General features: G+C 44.5%; 1 protein-coding gene across 1 annotated transcript in view; it reads right to left on the minus strand.

Moving 5' to 3' along the window:
* grm5b (glutamate receptor, metabotropic 5b) overlaps positions 1–27007 on the minus strand; it is a 700030-nt gene that overhangs the window by 26824 nt on the left and 646199 nt on the right. The gene's annotated exons all lie outside the window — the stretch shown is intronic.

The following is a 27007-nucleotide window of genomic DNA, read 5'->3' on the forward strand; positions in this document are numbered from 1 at the left end:
ATTTCTTCACTCTTAGATTCACTGCAATCATAATCATTCAAAGCACAACACCCAATAAATAATTGAAGTTATTCAATAAGACCAATTGAAACTGCAAGAAAAGCTCCTTTCAGAATAAGGGAAAATAAGTATGAAGCAATTTTTTCAAGGTAATTGAAAATCAAATTTGTGCACAGTATATACCACATGAACACAGAGTTAAAACCTCTCAATTGTCTGACTGCTGAATGAGGTGGCAAGTTTAGACAGACATACTTTGAAAGTTTTATTCAGTGCAGACTAGAAAGAGAAGATGAGAACTATAGGAGTGTACTAAGTGAGTGCAGGCCTACGTGTTACTGAGTTTGTTTCCTCATCAAAAGCCTTGTAGGAATTGAACATAGAACTGGATATAGGAATGTGGAATTTGATTACATGTTACTTCTCAGGAATTATTAAAATGATGTTATTTTGGTTTCTTTCAGCACAAATTTGTGGTGCCATCCTTATGCTATCACTTTCCATAGAAGGTGAAATGATAGCAGAAATTTTGCACGTCTTTGTACCAAATACTCTGATCCATGCTCCTGTTGAGGCACACCCAACATCAGGTGTAGTGTTTCACAAAATTTACTCGATTTGTTTACTGCCGGCTAGATATTAAATAAAGTACATAGTGGCTTTAATTTAGATATGCATAAGCCACTTTGCAAATAAAGCAAAAGAGAAAATTGATATTACACCTATTTAACCCCATTTTTCTAGACAGCCTAATTAATGTGCTTATTATTAATAGCCTATTATGTAAGATTCATCCAATGAGGTGTCAGTGTTGTTTGCTGTGGCTGGCCAATATAATAAACACAAAAATATAGATCCTGAAATGTCACGAGTGTGGTAGAACAGAACTTGGAGCTACCCATGAAGGTCAATACAGACCCTATCCCAAATTGCAGAGACAGGATCATCAACATATTTGAGGTGGATGACTCCTGCCTGTAAAAGACAACCAGATCATTCTTCCGAGAGGCCAAACTAAGGTTTGGCAAGGCTTTATTTCCTGAACACAGTCTCCTCTCTGATCACTGTTCTTCCCCTGCTGCAGTCTTGGCGCCTCTGTAAGATCCTCACTGGAATGCACACAGGCACCCAACTGGCAAGAGTTTCATTGTGCCTTACAATGACACAATGCATGGGACATCAAAGGTATCCTTGGAACTTCCCAGGTACCGAGGTGAACAGGCAAAAGTTTCTCTCTATCTTCCCCAGCCAGAATTCACTGTGCTAATTACACAAGGAATATCTTGGCAGAACTGCGTTACATGCTAAATTCTCATCCTTTGGCAGGTGATAGGCAGGCTTTCCAATCTTTCCAGTGCCCAGAAATTTCCGGGTTGTTCTGGAAAAAATTAGCTAAGTTGTTAATAATTTCTGGTTCTGAAGGCATTCACAACAAAGGGGATTTTTGTTTTAAATGAACAGCTCTCTTGAAAGGTAATCAAAATAAAATGGAGGAGCGGGATTTTCCCAGGCAAGAGGAGACAGGTTTGGCTGTATGCAGCAAGTAAAATTCCCTAAAATTGAGTCCGGTCAGGAGCCCAACATCATCCTGCCCCCTTCTGGGTTTCACTGGGGCAGAGTTAAAGGCTAGCAGGGAATCCTGTGCAGTTGTCGGGTGAGTAATTTAAATATTCAAATAGCTCATTAACCAAAGATTCTGGCTTTAACAGCCAGTGGATCTATTTCCCAAGCTGTCAGCTACATGCCAGGGTCACTGAGGTGAGTGCAGAAAGGGAAGTGGTTCTTCAGTGAAACTGCCAAGCTGGGATCCTTTAATATAAGAGCAATAAATGCTGGAAATACTCAGTAAGTCAGGCAGCTTTGGTGGAGAGAAATAGAATTAACGTTTCAGGTTGATGACCGCAACAATAATCAAGGGATCCTTTGATCAGTGAAACTGACAGGCTGGGAAATCCTTGATCGGTGAAACTGAAAAGCTGCAGCCTTGGCCAGGTGAGAGTCTGCTACTCACAGCACTTCTCTCTGATAGCACTTTAAGTGTTTGACAGGTTATTGGCAATTTCACCTTCCTTGCCCTGCACTCACCTTGCATTCCCTGCCACCTGCCTTCATCATGGCTTGGGAGCACTGTATGCAGTCCCACCTTCCACCTCTGAAAGGAAACAAGGGGAGCAGCAATACTAACACCAACAACATCATCAGCAGCAGGAGCAACACAAGCACCACTTCCAAATGCCTCCTCCTCAATCACATGCCACTCCACAGGGCAGAGGAGGTGGAGACAAAAATGCTTCTCCATGGAGGCAAGACCCCCAATAGAGAGTCTGAGGCAGAGGATCAGCTTTCTCATCATGTGCGACCACTAGTATCTCAGAAGGCTGAGGTTTTCACTGCAGATCGCAGCTGACATTTTGCACCTCCTCGAACAAGATCTGTGTTAGTGGGCATCAAGCTGTCAGTAATTAAAGGGCCACAACTCCCGTACCCACTGGGTCCCTACCTTTCTATGACGTATAAGCAGCAGCTTTTGTAGGTAGCAGGAAAGAACATATTTGTAAAACAAAAACAGAATTACCTGGAAAAACTCAGCAGGTCTGGCAGCATCAGCGGAGAAGAAAAGAGTTGACGTTTCGAGTCCTCATGACCCTTCAACAGAACTACGTGAATCCAAGGAAGGGGTGAAATATAAGCTGGTTTAAGGTGTGTGGGTTGGGGGGCGGGGGGGGGGGGTGGTGGTTTGGGTGGGGGGAGAGAAGTGGAGGGGGGGGTGTGGTTGTAGGGACAAACAAGCAGTGATAGAAGCAGATCATCAAAAGATGTCACACAATAGAACAAAAGAACACAGGTGTTAAAGTTGGTGATATTATCTAAACGAATGTGCTAATTAAGAATGGATGGTAGGGCACTCAAGGTATAGCTCTAGTGGGGGTGGGGGGAGCATAAAAGATTTAAAAATATTTAAAAATAATGGAAATAGGTGGGAAAAGAAAAATCTATATAATTTATTGGAAAAAAACAAAAGGAAGGGGGAAGAAACAGAAAGGGGGCGGGGATGGAGGAGGGAGCTCAAGACCTAAAGTTGTTGAATTCAATATTCAGTCCGGAAGGCTCTGAAGTGCCTAGTCGGAAGATGAGGTGTTGTTCCTCCAGTTAGCGTTGGGCTTCACTGGAACAATGCAGCAAGCCAAGGACAGACATGTGGGCAGGAGAGCAGGGTGGAGTATTAAAATGGCAAGCGACAAGGAGATTTGGGTCATTCTTGCGGACAGACCGCAGGTGTTCTGCAAAGTGGTCGCCCAGTTAACGTTTGGCCTCTCCAATGTAGAGAAGACCACATTGGGAGCAACGAATGCAATAGACTAAGTTGAGGGAAATGCAAATGAAATGCTGCTTCACTTGAAAGGAGTGTTTGGGCCCTTGGATGGTGAGGAGAGAGGAAGTGAAGGGGCAGGTGTTACATCTTTTGCGTGGGCATGGGGTGGTGCCATAGGAGGGGGTTGAGGAGTAGGGGGTGATGGAGGAGTGGACCAGGGTGTCCCGGAGGGAACGATCCCTACGGAATGCCGACAGTGGGGTGAAGGGAAGATGTGTTTGGTGGTGGCATCATGCTGGTGTTGGCGGAAGATGATCCTTTGAATGCGGAGGCTGGTGGGGTGATAAGTGAGGACAAGAGGGACCCTATCATGTTTCTGGGAGGGAGGAGAAGGCGTGAGGGCAGATGCGCGGGAGATGGGCCGGACACGGTTGAGGGCCCTGTCAACGACCGTGGGTGGAAAACCTCGGTTAAGGAAGAAGGAGGACATGTCAGAGGAACTGTTTTTGAAGGTAGCATCATCGGAACAGGTGCGATGGAGGCGAAGGAACTGAGAGAATGGGATGGAGTCCTTACAGTAAGCGGGGTGTGAGGAGCTGTAGTCGAGATAGCTGTGGGAGTCGGTAGGCTTGTAATGGATATTGGTGGACAGTCTATCACCAGAGATTGAGACAGAGAGGTCAAGGAAGGGAAGGGAAGTGTCAGAGATGGACCACGTGAAAATGATGGAGGGGTAGAGATTGGAAGCAAAATTAATAAATTTTTCCAAGTCCCGACGAGAGCATGAAGCAGCACCGAGGTAATCATCGATGTACCGGAGAAAGAGTTGTGGAAGGGGGCCGGAGTAGGACTGGAACAAGGAATGTTCCACATACCCCATAAAGAGACAGGCATAGCTGGGGCCCATGCGGGCACCCATAGCCACACCTTTTATTTGGAGGAAGTGAGAGGAGTTGAAGGAGAAATTGTTCAGTGTGAGAACAAGTTCAGCCAGACGGAGGAGAGTAGTGGTGGATGGGGATTGTTCGGGCATCTGTTCGAGGAAGAAGCTAAGGGCCCTCAGACCAACCTGGTGGGGGATGGAGGTGTAATGGAGGTGTGAACATATTTGTGGTGGTTGACTGAGGCATGGATGAAAGTGGAAAATAGGCTGAATATTAGTGTGAGTATGGGCTGCTCAGATGGGGGTGTGAGGTACCTTGGGACTGAGGAATGGGTGCAGCTGCAAAGTATTTTGATCTGAGACTTGCTGTGCAGGAGAATGTTGGAAAAGTCGGAACATGGGGCTTTGTACCTGAAACTGTTATGCCGCTCATCTTTCCACCCTCCTGAAGTCCTGGATCCTCTTGATGCACTGTCTCCAGGATGGAGGGACACGCTTCTCCTGCTGACTCCCTCAGCCACTTCTATCCACATCTAGTTGGTTTGAGAGGCTGTCCTCTGCGTCCCATCCTTGGGAAAGATCACCATATTGCAGTCCCTCAGATCTCACAGGAGGACCTCCAGTTACAAGTGACAAACTTGGGAGACAGTCTTCCCAGGTTTCCTCTTGTATTTCTGCAGCCTCAACAATACAAGTCTAGTTGAGCCAATCTAACCTGTGCCGTGGTCCCTTTAATTAAAAATCCTTCCTTTGAGAGATCCAACGCATAATCGGGCCCACCCTCCGTGATTGGCCAGGGAACTTGGAGATGGGTGCTAATGCCACAGCTTAGTTAAAGAACATTGGCAAAGCGAGCTGAAAAGTCCAACAGGTTCTCAACTGGTTAATGCTCCCGCCATTTTGGCAGGGACAAAGTGAGAAGATTTTGCCTGTTAACTTTGTTTCTCTCTCCACAGATGTCTTCAGACCTGCTGAGTATTTTCAGCATTTTCTGTTTTTCTTTCCAGATTTACAATATATGCAGTATTTTGCTTTTCTGTTGGAAGACTCATTCCTGTTGAAATGAGGTTTTTGGGAAAAAAATTGTTTGTGATCTGCTGTACACCAAAGCTGACCATTTAACTGAAATATGAAAGCTGGGTTGGTCTCTGTGGAGAATCCATCTCCACAGTTCCTGTTCTTTCTTGTGATGATTCAGTTTTTTGCAGCTTGTCTATAACCCACTCCAAATCTCAGATAGGAATGGCCAACATTCCTATACCCAAATGATAAGCCAGATTGTAAGGACCAACACTTCTCACTGTCACGAGATGCTATCACTTTCTGGCTATAGGAGAGGTGGTCATTGCACTACATGAATGCAAGGGTTGACAGACGAATAGGCTGAATTTGAATGGAAAAAGTTCCCTACAAAGGACTTGTTTTATAATAGGAATAAACAAGGTTAATTAGGGAACAAGCAATGAATTTTAAAATGTTATTTTTAAATGAAATTCCAATGGTATTTAGTAAAATGTTGAAGGGGTAGAGATTGGATCTTGTTGAGCCTATTTTACAAGCGATTAGTCAGGCAGTTTTTCATTTATCTCCGGTGATTGACTAGAAACACCTATTAGGCCGCTTGCATATTTAAATGAAGGCTGTTTTCTGTTTTCAGGACTCCTCTATCAAACTGGGCTGTGTGGAACAAAGCAAGCTTTATGCCTGCTCCATGAAAGCTCTTTAGGCTGTGGCCTAAGCAGTGGCCACAAAATGAATAGTTAATTCTTTAAATGTTTGTGTGGGCTGGAAGAATAGAAATGCACCCCAACTCCACAGTATCCCAATTACCCGCAGTTGTTGCTCAACCCCTTATTTCCAGGCTAGCTTTGGCTCTCCCAGTTGGGTCACATTATTTTGTTCACAGCACCCATTTCAGGTGACAAAGATAGAACCTAAAAAGGCTAAGAAATTACCTAAATTATGATCCAAAAATACTTCAGCTTAATTTCCAGTCATCATATTGAACATATTGAGGTAGACATGTTTTTAAATTACAAATGGAATCATTTTAATCAAAAATTGAACAAAGTCGGTAATGAAATAAACACTTCTGTCATATGTTTTAAAGCACAGTGTGTTCATGCAAATTAAAAATGGGATTCTGAGATGACAGATCATTTAATTATTAATTAGCTTGCTTTGATATTTTTTCTTATGAAATAAGCTTTATATAATAAACAGTTTGTTGGTTTGTCCCAGTAAGCCATAATGCTTCACAGCCAGTGGGAAACCCTTGGTCCTGGGCATTCAGTAAGGAATCCAACAAACCTTCCTTTTCTTGCTATACACAGAAAAAGATAAAACATAGAGACACAAACAGGCACAAACTTATCTTGAAGCAAAAAGCTGTGAAACAGTGAGGTCCAGAAAAGAGCTGCAAGAAGGATGCAATGCAGGAGAATATATAAATTAGTTTGTTGGAGATTATCTCCTGATTTGGGGCAGCATATTATTTTCATTATTTTTGCATCATTTCTAAAAATGAAAATGTACGATTGAACTAAGGACAATAACAACAACAGAAACTTGCTCTTATATAGTGCCTTTAACACAGTTAAATGTCCCAAAATGGTTCATGGGGAATTATAAATCAAAAATTTGGAACTGAACCAGATAAGCAGATATTAGGGCAAATGACCAAAAGCATGGTAAAGAGGTAGATTTAAGGAGGGATTTAAAGGAGGAAGGAGAGGAAGAGAGGTGCAGAAGTTTAGGGAGGAAATTCTAGAGCTTAGTGCCTTGGCGGCTGAAGACATGGCCACAAATAATGACAGGGTATTACTTTTACCCTCCTGACTTATGCTATCATGTAGGTAGTTATAGGAAAGCATAAGTCAGTGCCCTTAAAATGAGATGTTCAGACTACCTATGATTGTGGTTAAGCTCAAGAATACTTGTGGCAGTTGCAAATTTGTAACTTTATAGAATCATCTCATTTTCACATGATTCATTCCAAGTGTGTAATGACATCTGGTTACAATATTATTTCAATAATATTGTGATATTTACTTTGCTCAGAGGCCACCTGTACATTAAATAAATCAACTACTGCATGAACCATAAACCAAAAATGGATCCAAGGGAAGTACTTAGGTAATTCAATAAATTTCTGTCAGCGTTATAGATATTTCTTTTTGCAGATAAAGCAAATACAACAAAAAATACAAGTCAGTTCAAGCATTTGATGTAATGCTGGAAAAATAGGATGGTTGCAGGTTGAATTAAGAATATGTCCTTAACACTGACGCTCCGCCACCCCCAACTCCCACCCACCCCCTCATATTTTTAATGTAGCTTGACTAGTATTTCTCCTACATGAGAAAAAATTAATTCAGTGAGTCAGAGTGGCTTGAACAAAAAAGCATTACATAATTAATATCAGTGCTTACATCTAGTTTTTCAGGGATATAGTAAGCCTAATTTATAAAAGGTAGCATTTAGATGCATAATCTCCATTTTAATCCAAGTAGTCACTGAGCCAGCTTAAAATGTTAGTTTTTGACCTGAAATCAAAAAGCAAGCACTCAGACAAATTAAACACAATATGGCAGGTTTCCCACATTTCTTTAAAGGCTTTTCAAAATATTTATAATAATAGTGAACAGGTAAAATGTACCTATATGATTCATTTGTATTTTAAAATATGAACCCTGTTCCTCAGGCAATATAATTCAGATTTAAAATATCATCTTCGGCAACCTCAAATGTGATATCCATTGACTCAGAAATGACCTCCTATTGCCTTTCCTATGTCTTTTTATGGTGTACTTTGACAACTAAAAACAATCCTGTGGATTTTATTTTTCCTTGGCATCCAAATCGCCAAATGGAATTAAATTTTTTAAAAGCCTTTCTTACAACTTTGAACATATTTACAAAAACAAACAGTAGAAGTTAACTTTTTAATCTTGCATGCTTAGAAGGTAACTTCTATCTACTACTATATAAAATCACAACAGATTTCTTAAATTCTCACACGCTTAAAATAAAATAAACTCACTTGTAGAAATACCTCGAATCAACTCAAAGTCTCTGATTCTGTGTCAAAGGCTGGGATTTTCCGGGTGTGCTTGGTGGCGTGAGCGGACAATGTGGCTTAATTGGTTTCATGGCAACGTGAAACCGGTTTGTAATTGTCTGCTCAGCCCGCCAATGGCAAGCTGCATTTTCCGCCATCAGACGTCGGGAACCTCATTGTAATACATCAGCATATCATTATAAGGCCAATCTACTGGACTCATCCCGTCCTGCTGGATTGTCTGCCCACGTCGGCGGGGAAACACACTAACAGGTTTCACAACAGCACATAAGCAACGTGCACCTGGCGGGCTGCACTTCACTCAAGACTTCAAGGTTTGTTTGCCTACCTTGCTTCGGTCAGCACTCGCAGTCATCAGTGCCAGGCTTCACAAACAGCACCACATCACTTTTAGTGGGGCTCATGGGTAGGCCTCTATCTAACAGATCAGCTATATGTGGGCGGCTTTTCAATGGCTGCAGGGCTAGGGCTTGCTTGGGGATGGGGGAGAAGTGCCCTCAGGCAAGGGAAGAGGCTGCACAGGGAATGGAGGATAACCCGGGGTGTGTGTCAGAGCACATATTGATCTATGCAAGTGGCCTCAGGGTGGTGAGGGCTGAGGAGGCAGCCTCCAGGGGAGATGAGGCCAGATGGACATGAAAGTATATGTGTGAGAATGGGTGGTGATGTCCCTTGAGCTGGCAGTGATTGAGATGCCAGTGAAAGTCTGATGGGCTTGAGTGTGTGAGTTTAGAGTGATAATATGGCTGCCTTACCCTGACAGCATGGCTGAGACCATTCATCCTCTTTCTGCATTGGATGGCCAACCTCTTCTGTGCAGCATTGGCACTGACCACCACTGCCACTGCCTGTCATTGCTGGATGCCACTGCCCGTCCTACAGCCAGAGTAGAAGTAGAGGACATCGCGGCGGGTCTCCACGGCGTCCAAATGACATTCTAGTGACGTGTCATTAAACTGGGGGCTGCAGTCTTTTTCTTTTTCTTGGACATCTTCCCTGCAGTAGTCGTGGGCTGGAAGCACTGAGATGTATGCATGCAGCTGGACTTTAAACATGGCGCCTGGCATGATGAAGCGGTGAGGTGATGGCGTGGTGGGCGAATGAGTGCCCTCCCGCCATGGAAATGGCGTGTTTCCCAGGAATGAATAAGTAATGTGGTGGGTTTGGGATGATACAGCGTGAAAACCTGCCATTGCGGCCAGCGGGTAAAACGTATTTTTACCCACCTGCTACCACACTTAGTGCAAATCTGGGATGATTCCACCCAAAATGTTTGATAGCTGTTAAAAATTCATACTAGTGCACACCAGGTTTAAGAGATAGATGCTCCATGGCCTTCAGTAAAATGTGAAATATGGTTCCATAAGTTAGGTTTGTCAGATCGCTATCAGGAGTACTGACAGAGACAGGACGAATGCACTTGATTATGACTGTAGTGGCTTAAAGGTACCATTGATGTTGTTACAGACAGGATCGGGTGAGAACCAAAACCCTTGTACCCTTTTCCCTTACTGTCCGTAAGCAGTGTGTTTTTAATAAAGCAAGATGTATGTTGTCTTGTAGACCCCTGAATGTGTCGTCAACCTGAATAACAGCAGCAATCATTTGCAGGTTTAAATAAAGAGGAATATTTATTCACATATTCACCCCAAAAATCTAAAGGCTACACCACATACACACACTCATACACTCAGGAAAGATACAATTAAAGAAAAAAGTGCACTTCTCTAAGTTGTAAACAACAGAATAGTTTATAGTTCATGTGTTTTGCTCATCATAGGAAAAACAGTCACTGTGGGCCCAGTAAAGAGAAATTCAACACTGAAACAGTATTGCAGGATTCCCTGGATATTCAGATAGTAACTTGCAGATTTTCTTACCATGAGGTCAGGTTTCTTTACAGATGGACTTGGATTAGGAATCAGACTAGGAGGCATTTAAGATATAGCAACCTCCAAGTTTGAAAAAGCTTCAGTGTTCCTGCCTTGACCTGCAGCTGATATACTGCAGTGGTGTTCTTTGTAGACTGACTGTTTCTCTCTGGTTTTTGGGATAATAAAATATTTTGGTATCGGAGGCCAGTTTCACTCACATAACCAACAGCTATTGTTTACCCAGAATGGTTTAAAGGCAAAACCTTTTGCAATATAATGGAGATAGATGATCACCCGTTCACACCTTCTTGTGGTTAACTGGTTTTTTGCAGTTCTCTTTTGCTAAAATGCAAACTTGAAGACATGAAGCCTGGAAGTCCATTGATTTTGAGATTAAAGTAAACCACGAACAATGGCAGGTGTGAATTCCACAGAGGGGTTCCATCTGGGTATGGCCATTCAAGGGAGAGACTTAGATTGTGAACATTGTGCGACAATATAATCAGACTTAGCTATGATATATTCGCTGCACCTTAAACAGCTTGCTGATGCTATCTGTTATGAATTAGGAAATAAGAAAACACATTTCCACACTCAGATTGAATTTTGTCATTGCAGTAGGGTTACAACCAACAGCCCACAAAGCAGTGGGGCAGAGGGCTTCGGCGGTCTATGGAACCTAGGGCCCCATTTTGCGGATGCTGGGGCAGCCACTCCTATTAAATATTAAGGATGGAAGCATGCCCCCAGGAGCTGCCAACTAGTTGGAGGTCTGGCAGCTCAGCAACCTCGACAGCACCACTGGGCATGGTGGCCATTGCTAGGACTGCACTTGGAAGAAGGTAATGCCACGGACAGACAGTGCCATCACAACCAAGTAAGTGGGGTCATGGGGTGCTGGGGCCAGTCAGGCAGGCTACAGTGAGTGGGAGGTGGAGTTTGGTGAGGGCAGGTGGCAGCTGAGGAAAACATTGCTGCCAGGACAAACATTGATACATGGACAAATATTGCTGCCAGCGGTGGGGGCGCTTCCATAGGACAAAGGCTGCCCAAATAGGAGTCCCCCAAAATCAGCGACCCCACTGTAAGGCCACCTGGGTTCACCTGGCAGTTTTACCAAGTGGTGGAGGCCGCCCCTCTCCGGCTGCTGGTAATATGCCAGTGGTAGCAGAAGAAGCCCTTAATTGGTGACTTAAGTGGCTCATTTGGCCTTTGGGTGGGAGCAGCGTCCATCAAATTCCCTGCCACTGGCAAGATGGCATGGCAGCAGGGAGATGATGGGCACTCCACCACCCCCCGCCCCCCACCCCCACCTTCAGTTGCCAATTTATGGGCTCCCCATGTCGAGAGGGTTGGTAAAATTCAGCCCCACTTCTCAAATTCTCCACTGAATTCACATAATTGTGAAAAGAGAATATATTTTGAGGTCATGACCATGAGTTTCCAATTGTAGCCTTAGCCCTTTGCCTACACTCCACAATAATATCTTTTGAAAAATTATATAATTTACATTTAAATAAATTCTTGCCAGACTTATAACTAGAAACATTCACCACATTAGACTTTCAAAGACAATTGTTAATTACGTTTTTTATTGCGTAGTAGTGAAGAAAGACAGATTATCTTTGGTGAAGTCTTTGGCCACAAAATTCAGCTCCTCGGCTCTCCGTTTTTGGCTCCAAAATGGCAACCATGGCACACCTGCACACGTCAAGTATGAGCTGTGCCAGATGATACTTTGGTGAGGACATTAGTATGCATGCAGAGAGCATCCACTGGAAGTATGTAGAGCAAGTAGATCGTGACAACTATCAGTGTGCATTGCTGATTTGATGCCAATTTGGATGCACCAGCTAATGCTGTCTCTTAAACACACAGAGTTAACAACACATTCAGCAGCAGAAAGGATACCCCACCAGTGTTATTTAAAGGGTCATCAAATATTTGTGGTTTAGCTGCTGATTAATTTCGATGGCTTAGTGCAGGGATTGTAGAAGTTTGGTCCTTTCTAGTGTTCATTAAAAGTTGTTAAGGTTCATGGGGAGTGGTGTAACAAGCTGAAGACCTTTTTCCTGACTTTAATGATTCTACATCTCCAGGATATTAGTGCTGTAATATGCAATTCCCTTGGTCTACAGGATGAGAGGGAGAAAGAGCAGGGGTGACACCGGGCAGAACAAGTTGCTGGTAGAGGACGAGGAGGAGGCATAGGGCTGTCAGCAGGATGCCACATCCACCCAGGGTGTTCAGGGAGCAATTCTCCTACCTAAACCTCAGCAAGGAACAGTGTGTCAGACACCTGTACTTTAATATGGATGTCCTCATTGAAATCTGCCATCTGTGGCTACAACTGTAGCCCCAGGGCAGGGCAAGGATGGCATTGCCAATGGCTGTGAATAAGACCATGGCATGAATTTTCATGCACAAACCCTTCAAGCCACAGCAGGTGATATTTTCAATTTTGCCCAGCTTGCCAGAGGGAAGCAGGCAAAGTAAGGTCATGGCTTTGCCAGGATTGTACTCTTCCAATTGGTGCAAAGTGCCACCGAATTCATATACATCGCTTTGCAAGTACCTGAGATTTGCAAACTCTGAGATTTATTGCAAGTGAAGGATATTTCACTCCCCCCAAATTCAACTGGTATATGAGCATAAACTGCACATCATGCAGGCAAATGGACGGTATCCTGGCAGTAGTCAATTTGTCTTCACTCTGAAACAATCCACGGTGCCATCTGCATCTGAGCCACCATGACAAACCAGAGGGTGGCTATTGGATAACAAGGGCTATCCTTTGACAATATAGGGCGTGACTCTGGTGTGCAATTCATGTACACGCTGGTAGCATGTATATAACAATAGTCTTGCTGCCACATGAAATGTGATAGAGCAGTCTACTTGAGTGTTGAAACAACAGTTATATTGCCTGGACCATTCTGGAGGACCCCTGCAGTAATTGGCAGAGCAGGTGTCAAGATTTGATGTGTTATATGCTGCACAACCTCAGCATCTTGAGGACACTATTTAGTGAGCAGCTGAGGAGGAGAAGGGAGACCATGATGAGTATGGGAGGAGGCAAACAACACAAACCTTTTTGGTTAGGCTGTCCTTGAACAACTCATCTGATTGTAATACTGGTAAACACAACCTCCATTCTCCTATCACCAACAATCCCTCATCTTATCTTCCCTCTCTTATTGACAATCACATTGTCCAATTGGCCACAATACAAAAATAGAAGTAAATATTCCAAACCAACTAATTACATTAGTACATTCTTTACTGCCTGTCTTCTATGTCCCTTTGTCTGACCTAGAGCTCTGAAACAACCCACTCCCAGTGGAGGCAGCATAGCTGGTGGAAAGCTGCTGACTTTCCCTGGGGGAGACTACAGATGGTTTTGCAGGATTATCTTGAGGAATTCTGCGTTTTGAGGATCAGGCTTCAGACTGCACCACCTTGGTATGGGAAGCAGCAGTTTGGGCTGGCTGGCTAATAGGCAACAGCAAAGGTATTGGTGGAGTGGTAGTGGTGGGAGGACAAATGTCATCCTGAGAGAAGACAACAAGTTCACATTCCTGGGAGCCACTTCCACTCCCATAAGGCAGCACCTCAGCAATCTGAGTAATCTATTAGAGGATAGCTTACTGGGCTGCTGTGAAAACTTGCAAAACCCTTTGAACACTGGGAGCCATGATGGCAGCAGCCTGAGCTTGCATGAGCACAGTGTGTGCTTCCAATGCAGGACCCAGACCTAGGGTGACTCCTGCTTGTGCTACAATGGAAGCTCAGACATTGGCCATCAGATGCTGGTTATGTTGGATGCGCTAATGGAGTTTGCCACTATTTCCACACTGGGCAGGATGGGCTTCAAGCTCCCTGCACGGGCCTACACCAGTTTGGTACCAGACTCCTCCATTCTCCTTGGCATTGCACTCAGACTTTCAGGCAGACCTATCAAGGCATCAAAATTTGACTGTGCAAACATATCAACATTCTTCTGTAGCCCATCAATGGAAGTGTACCTCTGAGTCCTCTGCAACAGAGTTTGTACATGATCTTGGCCTTGGATGAGCTGGCACCACTGCTAGGCTTGTCCCATGCCCTAGCAGCACGCCATTTGTGCTTGGTATCTCACCACATGCAGGTCCAGCTCTAAGCTATTTTCTAGACAATGTGCAGTGCCAGTATTCGAGTTGATGGTTGTGAGAGTGAGTGACAGAGGGCTGAAATCTGCTAGCCTTTTAGGGACGGGCTGGGAGATGGGAGAGTTGATAAAATAGTGGTAGAAGGTATTTGGTGGGAAGCCTGATGTGCTCCTGTCACTTTGGGATATTACCAAAGGTGGGAAAAGCAGTAGCTCGTCCTCCCACCAACTGGAAGCAGACGGCCCATTGAGTTAATTAATTGGCCTGCTGATGGACATTTTACGACACCACTAGTATTTTACTGGCATCAGCTCAACCTTTCTTCAAGTGGTGCATCCACCAGTTTCATAAAGGCAGCAGTTTTCCGGGAGTGGGGGTGCAGGTGGTGCTTCCTTTCCCAAGGCTCTAGGTCCCTTAGAAGGCAATGGCCACTTCCATGGTGCTGATGTGGCTGATGGAAGGCTTTCCCCTCCAATTGTTGGGGCCTACCTGCCTGACCCGGCGCATATTTTTTTCTGCCAGTGCTCTGAGGGTGCCTGAATATGGAAGTGCCTTCTCCTTCACCCTGTGACCTCAGCAGAAGACAGCTTTATCTGTGGCATTGCTAAGGCTAGTGGGCTGTCAGCCCTCTGATTGGACAGGCAGGCCATTGATCCTTAAGAGGATGATGATCCTGACGGCGGCTGCTGGTAAAATCATTGCTTTGGTCCTGCCTTGTTTCTGCCATTTGCTTGTATGGGCTCGGTACCCATATATGTTCCTGTAGGTAAGACCCAGGGTGTACTGGTAAAATTCCGGCCAATATTTGTTTTCCATCACTATCTTCTTACATTTCCACCTTCAACTCTTCCATCACTGCCTGACCAAGTTGCAGCTCTTGGCTATCAGAAAGGAGAAAGGCACAAGGGCACAGTTGTCTGTGGGAATGTAAGAGGTTAATGTTTACAGAGTGTGTAGCTTCTAAATCAGAAGTGAGTGCAGGATGAGGGGGAAATGGGTTGTGAGAAGGAGGATTAGGAATGAGAATACTGTCATCTTCAACGGTTTCAATCATGTCGCTGGCCGCAGCTTCAGCAGTGCAACATGAGATATGGATCTGAAATTAGCAACTGCGCTAATTGTAGGAAAATGTGATGAGATAGGTGAGTGATCAGGATGTGATGCACTCAGCAGTGTCTGAAGCTAGTGCTGAAGTTGTTGGGAGATGGTATTTGGGGATGCATCTGCTGACCTTGGCCACTTGTGTGAGATCATTGAACTTCTTGGGGTTCTGCATTCAGGTCCTCGGAGCTTGACTCCTGATAAGAAATCACAGCTATCTGGTCCAACTGCCTTCACAAAGTTTGTCTGGAGGGTTGGTCCCCTGGGAATAGATCTCTCCTTCTCTCCAGCTTCTGCACCAAGGAATCAAGCATCAGAGAATCTTGTAGCATGCTCTTCTTTCTGTTGTGCCCTAAGTCACTCTTTTTCCCACTCAGATTCTCTTCCACAAATAGTTCCAGAATGTAGCTCCCCATTAACAGGTGCAGGCTGGTTTTAAGTACTGCAGGCTAGTCTTGGACAAACTTAGGTTTGCTGCTCAGTTGTGCAGCCATTTGACATCACGTTTAGTGCTGGCTACATGCAGCAATTATGCAAATTAGCAGGCAGCATGCAGTTGTGCTGCCCAATCAGAAGCTATGGATACGGATTAATCTCGCATCTCGATCCCTGTGTTCATTTTTGGAGTCTATTGAATTTTTTCCCCTTTTTTAGTGGGCGCACTTCGCACATTGCTGGAGTGGGGTTACTCTCTAGAGGAATAAAGTCAGATGAGGGATAACATCTTATTATGAGATTTTTCATGCACTTTGACCTCAGCATGTGACTTGTTCCTGCTTAAATACAGGCACTGTACCTTAGGGTTTACTTTGTTAGCTTGATGGTAGAGGGAAACTAGAGCTGTATACACTGAGGGTAAGGTTGGGAAGGTCCACAAACTGGGGAGGATGCTCACCTTGAAGAAAGACAAAAGCTTTACTGGAGCTAGTTAAGCTCTCTTTCTTCATTAAGAACCCTCGACAGATCACAATTTCTATCAGATCAAGAGGAGAAACAATCTTGTAGGGAAGTGTTGTCCAACCATGAGATCGGGGGTCTAAAAAAAGGCAGTTTTTCTAGTGAAATCTTAAGAATTATGTTGATAGAAGTCTGAAGGAAAGTACACTGAGTGATTCTGGGCATCATACCTAAGAAAAGATATATTGACTATGCAGGGATTGTGGATTTACCAAAATGATGCCTGGACTCCAAAAGGTAAACTTGAGGAGCGATTACTCAAATTGGGGTAGTATGCCCTTGAGTTTTGAAGTTTAAGGGGTGAGTAGATTGAAATTTCCCAGATATTAAGGGAGACAAATAGGGTAGATAAGGAGAAACTATTTCCAGTAGTTGGGGAGTCTGGGACTGGAGGGCATAGTCTAAAAATTAGAACCAAACCTTTCAGGAGTGAAAATAGGAAACACTTCTTCACACCAAGGGTGTTAGAAGTTTGGAACCGTTTTCTTCAAAAAGTAATTGATGCTAGATAAATCATTATTTTTTAAAATGAATTTGATAGTTTTTTTATTAACCTAAGGCATCAAGGGATATGGGAAGATGTGGGTATGTGAAGTTAAATTGCAGATTGGCCATGATCTCACTGAATGGTGGATTGGGCTGGAGGGGCCAAATGGCCCACTCCTGTTTCTTATTTCCTATGAAATGTTGCTTGGGCAAAATTAATTAACTTGTGGAGAAACTACATAAAGCAGAACAAAATCTGGTTAATCAATTCAAAAATCAGAACACATTCTATTTTTTTGTTCACTCTAAGTGAAATTGCCAATTCAGACCCAAGAATTGCCAATTTAGAGACTACTTTTCTGATCTGAACCTATATTCACTACAAACCCAAAATTAAAATAATACAGATGCTGTAATCTGGAATAAAAACAGAAAATGCTGGAAATACTTGACAGGTCTGTAGAGAGAGAAACAGAGTTAACATTTTAGGTTGATGACCTTTTGTCAAAACAGAGTTGGTAGTGAGCCAAACTTTTACTTTGCTTTTAAGCTGGATAATGGGAGAATGATTGTTTGCATTTGGATTTGGCTCAAGTTCAAGTTCAGTTACAGTTGTTGTCTGATTTCTATTTATTGTATCAAATGGTTGAGCATGAGGACTCAGATTTCATAACTCCATTTAATTTTTAGTCAACTGTATATTTCTAATCTATTTTTGAAGAGAAACAATCATGCTGGAGTATTTCTAAGTAATTAAAATTAGTCCACAAGCTGTACAGTAACATACTAAATTTCATCATGGGTCAACGTGCCATGTTTTTAATACCCTCTAAAATTAAGAAGCATGAGCAGAGATGAGAAATGACTTGGCTTAGACGCTGGCTTTACATCTCTGGTACTCAGCTTCAAACCTGCACAGGCTGATTGATTGACTTGCCTATGTATATGCCTCAACCTTGTGGTCTACACTAGTGCTTGCCTCTTTAAACACTTCTCCCCTACTCAAGATCAATCTCTTCCACAGTCCAGTACAATAGGGTTTCTGTTGTTTTGTTTCACTTTCGCTATCGAATCATAGCCAAATTGTCTCCAGCAATGGTCACTGTTCTACTTCTTGCACCATTAACCTAGATACCCCAAGGACCCATTCTTGGCAACCTTGTTCCCTTCATCTACATATTGCCCTTGGTAACATTGCTCAAAGCCCTGGAGTCAACTTCCAAATTTACGGTGATGACATTCATCTCTAGCTCTCCACCACCTCCCTTCACTATCTCTGTGCTGTCTAACTGCTTGTCCAACGTTCAACCTTAGATAAACTGTTATATCGTCAGTTAAACACTGGGGCGGAATTGCCCCAGATTTGCACTAAATGTGGTAGTGGGCGGGAAAAAGAATGTTTTACCCACTGGTTGCAATGGCGGCTTTTCACGCCATATTGTCCCAATCCCACCTCATTAATCATGCATTCCCAGGAAACACACCGTTTTGCTGGCGGGTGACCTCCGATTCACCTGCCATGCTGTCACCTCACTGCTTCCTCACACTGGGCGCCATATTTAAAGTACAGCCGTGCACACACCTCTCAGTGCTTTCAGCCCAGGACTGCTGCGCAGAAGACATGGCTCCGAAAGGCAAGAAGACTACAGTCCCCTGATTCAGTGATGCATCCCTGGGATACCTTCTGGAAATGGTTAGAGCCCGCCGCGATGTGCTCGACCCTGCTCTGACCGCAAGAGGCCCATCAGTGTTACCACTCTGGCATGGGAGACTGTGGCAGAGGTTGTCAGTGCCAATGCTGCACAGAAGAGGTTTGTCATCCAGTGTAGAACGAGGATGAATGATCTCATCCGTGCTGTCGGGGTAAGGCAACCATCTCATCACTCTAAACTCACACTCACAAAGCCATCTCACATTCACTGGTATCTCACTCACTACCAGCTCAAGGGACATTAGCACTCACTCTCACACACACCCTTACATCTCCATCTGGCCTCATCTCCTCTGGAGTTGTCTCCTCAGGTTTCACCCTCTTGAGGCCACTTGCATAGATCAACATGTGTCCTCACACACACCCTAGGAGAACCCCCTTCCCCAGTAATGCCCAAGCTCTGCAGCCTCTTCCCTTGCCTGAGGCCACTTCTCCCCCTTCCCCAAGCAAGCCCAAGCCCTGCAGCCGTTGAAAAGCCACCCCTGCCTTACGGCTGGTCTGGTAGGTAGAGACCTTCCTGTGAGCCCCCCTAAAAGTGATCCGATGCTGCCTATGAAGCCTGGCGCTGATGATCTTGAGTGGTGGCCAAAGCAAAGTAGGCAAACAAACCTTGAAGTCCCGAACAAAGTGCAGCTCACCAGGTGCACGTCGCTTATGTACAGTTGTGAAACACATTGACATGTAATCACGCTGATGTGCTTGGATGATCTAGTGTGGGGGAATAATTCCAGCGAGCAGGGCTTATAATGATATGCAGATGTATTACAATGAAGTTCCTGACATCCAACAGAAGGAAATGCAGCTTTCCATTAACGGGTAGAATGGACAATTGCAAAATGATTTCACAACATTGCGAAACAGATTTATGCCTTCTCACCATATTGCCGGCTCACGTCGCCAACAGACCCACCACCAACGGGCATGGAAAACTAAAGTTATTGGACACAATTTTCCCAGCACTGTGTTGGTGAGTTTGGAGGTGGGATGCCGGGAGAATAGCTGGAAGCCGCCTCTGAATGGCTTCCCAGTGCATTCTCATCACTGGGGAGGTCCCAGCAGCAGGCAGCGAAATGAATCAGCTGCCCAATTAGCATGCTCAAGGCTCAAATTAGGGTTGGTATTACCAATTCGCTGGCAGTTTGCTGGCAGTGGAACGCCCAGCGCTCCAACCCCCTCCACCACTGCATGCAAAGGCCATCAACTCCATGGAGATGGCCTCTCTGTTTCAGGCTTGGTGGGAGGTGGTGGTGGCCATCAGCACTGGATGTTTCCTAATGAACCCCCCTAAAGAGGGGGCTGCAGTCAAGAATGGCCCCAGTGAGTCAACTTAAGGGCTTTCCCCTTCATCCAAGGGGTCTGTCTGCTTGGTCCCTCTAAAATTCTATTGTAAACTTATTCCTCTGAGGAAATTTCCATGTTGAGGCGTGCTGTCAATCCTGCCTGCCTCAGCAGTGACTACCTCTCCCAATGGGGCTGCTGGGGCTTCAGAGCTGCCAGTCCTCTGATTAGACTGCAAGCTTAGAGCAAATTAGGAAGATACCTTCAGGAAAATAGCTCCCTCTGTCTCACTCCCAGCCAGTCAGGATCATTTGGTTCTGATGTCAGGGTTCCAAAATCTGTAGGAAAATCCTGCCCATTGTTTAGGCATCTATCACAAACTCTACACCCTCACTATTGACATTCCCATTCCTAGGCAGTGTCTGAGGCTGAGTCAGACTGTTCACCTGTGCATCCTGTTTGCCCCCGAAATGAGTTTCCAGTCCCATATAGTCATCGTTATCATAAAGACCACCTCCTTCCACATCTAACATTATCCGCCTCCATTTCCGCATCAACCCATTTGCCCCTGACTTGAGTTTCCAGTCCCATATAGTCATTGTCATCATAAAGACCATCTCCTTCCACCTCTAACGTTATCTGCCTCCTTTTCCGCATCAACCCATTTGCTGCTGAAATGTTTATTCATATAATTTTTATCACCAGACTTGAGTATTCCAATGCTTTCCTGGCTGGTGCTCCATCTTCCACCATCAATGAAATACAGCTTATCCAAAACCTGGCTGCCTGTATCCTGTCCTGCATCAGTACCAATTGCTGTTTCCCCAGTGCCTCAAATTTAAAATTTTCATCCTTATGTTTAACTTTCTTCATTATGACTCCTCCTTCTCTCTGAAATCTTCTTCAGCCAATGTAAGTTGTTGTAAGTAGCTGGTGTGAAATAAGTTTGGGTAATCTGTATCCAATTCCAAGTAAGGAAAAGCTTACAGCACATAATTGCTCTTAAGTTGGCACCAAGTTTACTGACAATTGGTGATAAGAGCAGATGACTGCTTACCTCATCTGAATGACTTTGGACATTAACCCATTAAAAAAAATTGGTTTTCCTCTGCTTTAGAATAATAGAGAAGAATATGATGTGAGTGTGAAGCAGTTGCCCACCATTATCAGCAACAGTAGTTTCTAGCCTCCTGTGTTAAAAACATGTTTGAAATAAACAGCAGGCTATTTGGCATTTAAAAGAAGAAATCAACAGGTTAATCATCCTTCATCAGATATCGCTTCTAAGGTTTTGTTTCAATAACTCTTCCTAATCTACTTAAAAATAAAAGTCTTTGAATTAAAGTAGCCAAAGCAGCACGCTCACAATTCATGTAATCCTATGCCAATGGGTCTGAAACAGGGATAGATGTGATCATAAGCCAGTTTTGTTTTTATGCATGTGAATACGCTGCCGTCGAGGATAATTACAGGTTTATGCTAGGAAAGATTTTGGTTCATGAATTAACATTAAGTATCTGAGTCAGATTTACTGGACCCTGAGAAGTTATATCAAAGTTCCTAAAGCCACTTCTCTATTTGCATATAAAGTATCTGCAATCATTTAGGAGCAATTATTTTTGGCTTGAAGGGAAGAATTACAATCAGCTCGAAAATATAGGAAAATACGAGATTAAATGTTGAAATTTTAATTTCTGGGAATGTCCCCAGGTACTCCTCAAAAATAAATCACCATTTCACCGCTCAGATTTTGCTTCAGTAATGCCTAAATCTATCTCTGCTGCAAACTGTACTTTTGTAATTCCATTTTTTCTTCGATAAAATTGATGGAATGTTTAAGTTATAAATAAGTCCATGTCTCACTGCACAGTCAATCTAATTCTTCAAACTTATGCAGCATCAGACCAATATTTGGGGCTGATTTTGGTCTGTCAGCTTTTTTGGGTACACCAGCTTTTTTGAAGCTGCTTGTAAGCTCTTGGCAATTGTCGAACTTGGCATGAATGAGGAAAGCAAATATTAATTGTACAATGGCAACTGTCTTTGAATAAACATTGAGGACCTGAAAATACAGGAGCATGCATCCTTCTTTTAAAACTATTATTGCTATTTTTGGTTTTGTGTTTTCACAGCTATATGTAAGTAAACCACCTCAAATGTTCAGAACACATGAATAATAAACTATGCAAAATTCCACTTAACACACAGAAAGCTGCAGTTGTATTGATCACCTAGACCATGATTAGTTAGGCATGCCCTACACACTGGCTTCCAACCACTCATCAAATTTCTACTAATTATATGAACATGAAAAATGGAAAAAAAAATGTATTTATACAGTGCATTTCATGACCCCATGAAGTCCTAAAGTGCTCAACAGACAATGAAGTGCTTTTGAAGTGTAGGACAGAATTTTCTGTGCCTGGCATCAGTCAGGCTCGGCAGCGTGAGTGGACAATATGGTGAGGAGGCCAAAAGTCGGTTTTATGACGTTCTGAAATGGATTTGCAATCGTCCTATCAGCCCAAGGATGGCAGGCCACATTTCATGCCAGCAGACGTCAGGGACCTCATTGTAATACATCTGCATATCATTTTAAGGCTAGCCCACCGGACTCATCCCTACTGTTGAATCATCCCCTCCAATCATGTCAACGTGTTTCACAACAGCATATATAAGGTGTGCACTAGGCGGGCTGCACTTTGAGGGGAATTCGGAGGTGAATGCACAGTAACGTTGCACAGTGCTTGTGAGGGTCTGCTGTTGGACTTCAAGATTGAGGCGGGGGGTGGGGGAAAATGCAGCCCTTATTTAAGGCAAGTTTGGCTGGGGGGGGCGCAAAGGCTGCCCTGTGGTTGAGATGACTTTGGGAGGCGGGAGCAAAGGCTGCCCTGCAGATGAGGCAATGTTTTGGGGGTGGCAAAGGCTGCTCTGCAGTTGAGATGGCTTTAGGGTGGGGGCAAAGGCTGCCCTGTGGTTGAGGCAATGTCGCAGGGGCAGGGGTGGGGGAGGCAAAGGCTGCCCTGCAGTTGAAGGTAGTGCATAAGCATCTACGGGGTGAGGCAGGGGGTTGGGCGAGGGACACAGCCAAGCATTAGGGATACTTTGTATAAAGTGACCATTCCTCTGCAGCTGAAACAGTTCAGGCACAGCCACATTGATATGACTGGAGTCAGGCCTGTAGCTTATCTGCCTATTCAAGCAACGCAGAGGCATCAAAGTGCTCCAGAGCTTTTCACCCCTTGGGCACAGGCTGCAAACTAATGAGCATTTTAGTGGACTTCGGAACAGTTGGATGACTGGGCACATTGTATAATCTCTTTGCTAAAGCTGGCCATGGAGCAGTCACTGGTGGAGATGTTCACAGCCCCTTGCAATGTCATCATCCTGGTTTGGACCAGTCTTCCCCATGGTTCAAGTTAACAGTGCAGCTTTGCAGCGCGGATTAGGAGAATGCCTGAGCTGAGGGCATAGCATGCAGTCCAATCGGCAAAGCTACCAGCAGTTGGTTGGGTGGAATGCAGCGGAGGAAGGGGGGTTTCAGGCAGCCATGCAGCACACTAATCTCTGGCCATCCAAGTGGTGGCCAACATTGTCCAGGGTGCATTAAAGGACTTCAGACTTAACCAAAAGAGGTTCTTAGTACACCAATGCTAACCAACGCATCTCTTTCATCCTGCAGGAGGAGTACATCAGGATCATGAAGCCTGATGAACTAGCTGTATGCCTCATGGCGTACAGAGAGCGAAGACGGACAAGAAAGCAACTGAGGCGACTTGCTGTGCAAAGGGAGGAGCAGCACCTTCTGGAAGAAGGGGCAGCTGGGCATACCGCACACACCCCGAATAGCTACAGTCAGCCATTGCTGGTCGGCACCTGGCTAGACCCAGGCTCTGTAGACACCGCTTTTCATTCCTTCGGATAACCGAAAACCAGTGTCGCATGTCTAGGAAACTGGTCGGTCACATCTGCCAGCTACTCCAGATTTGGAGCCACAGGGATATGGAAGGCATCCACTGTCAGTGGCTGTGAAAGTGACAGCGGCGGTCAATTTCTATGCCAGTGGCTCCTTTCAGGTGACCTCATTGGGATATCACAAGCCTCCCCCCAATGTATCCACGAGATCACAGATGCCATCTTCGTGAGGGCACACAATTTTGTGCATTTTGCCTGGGACCAGGACAGCCAGGATACAAGAGCGATTAGATTTGCCCAGATCTTGGGTTTCCCACTGTTTCAACTGCACACAGGTGGCTCTTAGATCTCCAGCGCAACAAACAGTCAACTTTGTCAACTGCAAGGGATTCCATTCGTTGAATGTGTAGGTGCTGTGTGACTACCACATCCTGAAGGTCTGCATATGGTTTCCAGGGAGTGTGCATGACTCCTACATTCTCAGTCGGTTACAGATCCCTGACGTCTTCCAGAATCCACAGAAGTGGCATAGATGGCTCCTTTGGGACAAAGGCTACCGGCAGAGTACGTGGCTGATGATATGCATGCAGCAGCCTCAGACTGCAGCAGAGTGACGGTATAACAAGGCTCATGCTGCAATTTGCAACTTGGTGGAGCAAACCATCAGGATGCTGAAAATGAGGTTCCAGTGCTTGGACCGGTCTGGTGGAGCCCTGCAATACAGTCTGCAGAGGGTGTCACGCATCGTTGTCGTCTGCTGTGCCCTTTACAACCTGGCGCCGCAACAGGAAGAGGAGCTGGCTGAGGAGGAGTTGCAGGAGCTAGAGGTCTCCAATGAGGGGGATGTCGATGGTGATGAGGCTGAGGAGGTCCTTGAAGATGGCGAGAAGGCCCTCACGCTGGCCAGATAAGGCAGGCATGCTCGGAAGGCCCTCATAGCTGCTAAATCTGTGGAGGATGATGACAACATGTGGTGAGGAGACACCATAAGATCCTCACATTGCATTTTGAATGTTTGACTCCAGTGTGGTTTATGGCAGAGCACATACCCTCAGTGATAATGTTCCTGTCATGGAGACACAGTGGAAGCTCTAAGAGTCGCTCAATTGCAGGAGGATGATGACAACACGCAGTGAGGATACTCCATAGATCTTCACATAGCCTCTGAGAATGTCTGACTCCTGTCCAGCTGATGGTAGCTTGCTTGCACTCTTTGATCATGGTCATATCATAGAGATGCAGCCATGAAACTTTAGAAGCATCTGATTCTTTGTCCACCTTCAGCACGTGACCCGTTCAGGAGCACAGCGTCACTGGTCACAGATGCTGCAGAGATGGGGGCCATCCCCACCTTAAGGGTGCTGAGAGTACACAGAGAGAATGACGGAACTCTGTGTCGCTTGCCCACGTCATTCTGGCAGCAATGACAAGCACCATCAAGGTGCAGGCATCAGTAATGTGTCCAGGGGGTGTGAAGCTGGACCATGACTTTGGTCTGAAGGCTGCACGAAGCACAGGGAAGAGACCTTGGACTGAGACACCTGCCTTTATCGTGTGCAGAAATGTTTCACATCTGAGTGACATGAACACAGCTCATCAGAACAAGGAGCCATAGGCAGGGAAACATTCTTGGGCGTTCACTGACAATAGTGTACAAGTGATTAACACCTGTGCCCAGGCTTTGTTTTATCTTCATTCATGGGATGTGGGCTTTGCTGGCTGGGCTAGCATTTATTGGCCATCCATAGACTGTGAAACTACATCTTCTTAACTTTCCTAATCCTGATGCTACGATTTGGTGCTCCTCGGGCATCCACAGCGGAGGTGGTGGCAGCCTGCTGACTGCTACATCTTGTCTGTGATGATCTTGGCGGGCATACATGCAAATGTATGTACATAATAATTAGGAGCAGGAGTAGACCCCTCGAGACTGCTCTGCCATTCAATAAAATCATTTCTGATTTGAATGTAACCTCAACCCCACATTCCTGCATACCCCTGATAACCTTTCACCCCCTTGTTACTCAAGGATCTATCTAACTCTGCCTTAAAAATATTCAAAGGCTCTGCTTCCACCGCCTTTTGAGGAAGAGAGGTCCAAAGACTCACAACCTACTGAGAGAAAAAATAATTCTCCTCATCTCTGTCTTAAATGAGTGACTCCTTATTTTTAAACAGTGACCCCTAGTTCTAGATTCTCCCACAACAGGAAGAATCCTCTCCACATCCATCCTGTCAAGACCTCTCAGGATCTTAAAGGTTTCAATTAAGTTGCGTCTTACTGTTCTAAATTCACAGTAGATACAAGCCTAACCTGTCCAGCCTTTGGTATTAGTGTGGTAAACCTTCTCTGAACTGCTTCTAACACATTTACATCTTTCTTTAAATAAGGAGACCAATACTATACACAGTACTCTAGATGTGGTCTTACCAATGGCCTGTACGACTGAAGCATAACCTCTCTACTTTTGTAATCAATTCCCCTCACAATAAATTAGCTTTCCTAATTACCTGCTGTACCTGCATACTATCTTTCTGTGATTCATGCGCTAGGACACCCAGATCCCTCTGAATCTCAGAGCTCTGCAGTCTCTCACCATTTAAATAATAAGCTTATTTTTTATTCTTCCTGCCAAAATGAATGATTTCACATTTGCCCACAGTATACTTCATTTGCCAGACCTTTGCCCACTCACTTAGCCTATCTATGTCACTTTGTAGCCTCCTTACATCCTTTTCACAATTTACTTTTCTACTTACCTTTGTGTCATCAGCAAATTTAGCAACCATTCCTTCGATCTCTTCATCAAGTAATTTATATAAATTGTAAAAGGTTAAGGCCCCAGTACTGATCCCTATGGTACACCACTCGTCACATTCTGTCAACCAGAAAAGGACCCATTTATGCCAACTCTCTGCTTCCTGTTAGCTATCCATGCCAAAATGTTACCCCCTACACCTTGAGCTTTTATTTTCTGCAATTACCTTTGATGTGGCACTTTATCCTTCTGGAAGTGCTTTCTGGAAATCTAAGTATAGTACAGCCACCGGTTCCCTTTATCCACAACATGTAACTCCTTCAAAGAACCCCAATAAATTGGTTAAATGTGATTTCCCTTTTACAAAACAATGTTGACTCTGCCAGATTACCTTGAGTTTTTCTAAGTGACCTGCTATAACATCCTTAATAATAGATTCAAACATTTTCCCTATGACATATGTTAGGCCAACTGTCCTGTAGTTTCCTACTTTCTGTTTCC

This window comes from Carcharodon carcharias, chromosome 11 (genome assembly GCF_017639515.1).
Source record: "Carcharodon carcharias isolate sCarCar2 chromosome 11, sCarCar2.pri, whole genome shotgun sequence".
In the NCBI taxonomy this organism is placed as follows: Eukaryota; Metazoa; Chordata; class Chondrichthyes; order Lamniformes; family Lamnidae; genus Carcharodon; species Carcharodon carcharias.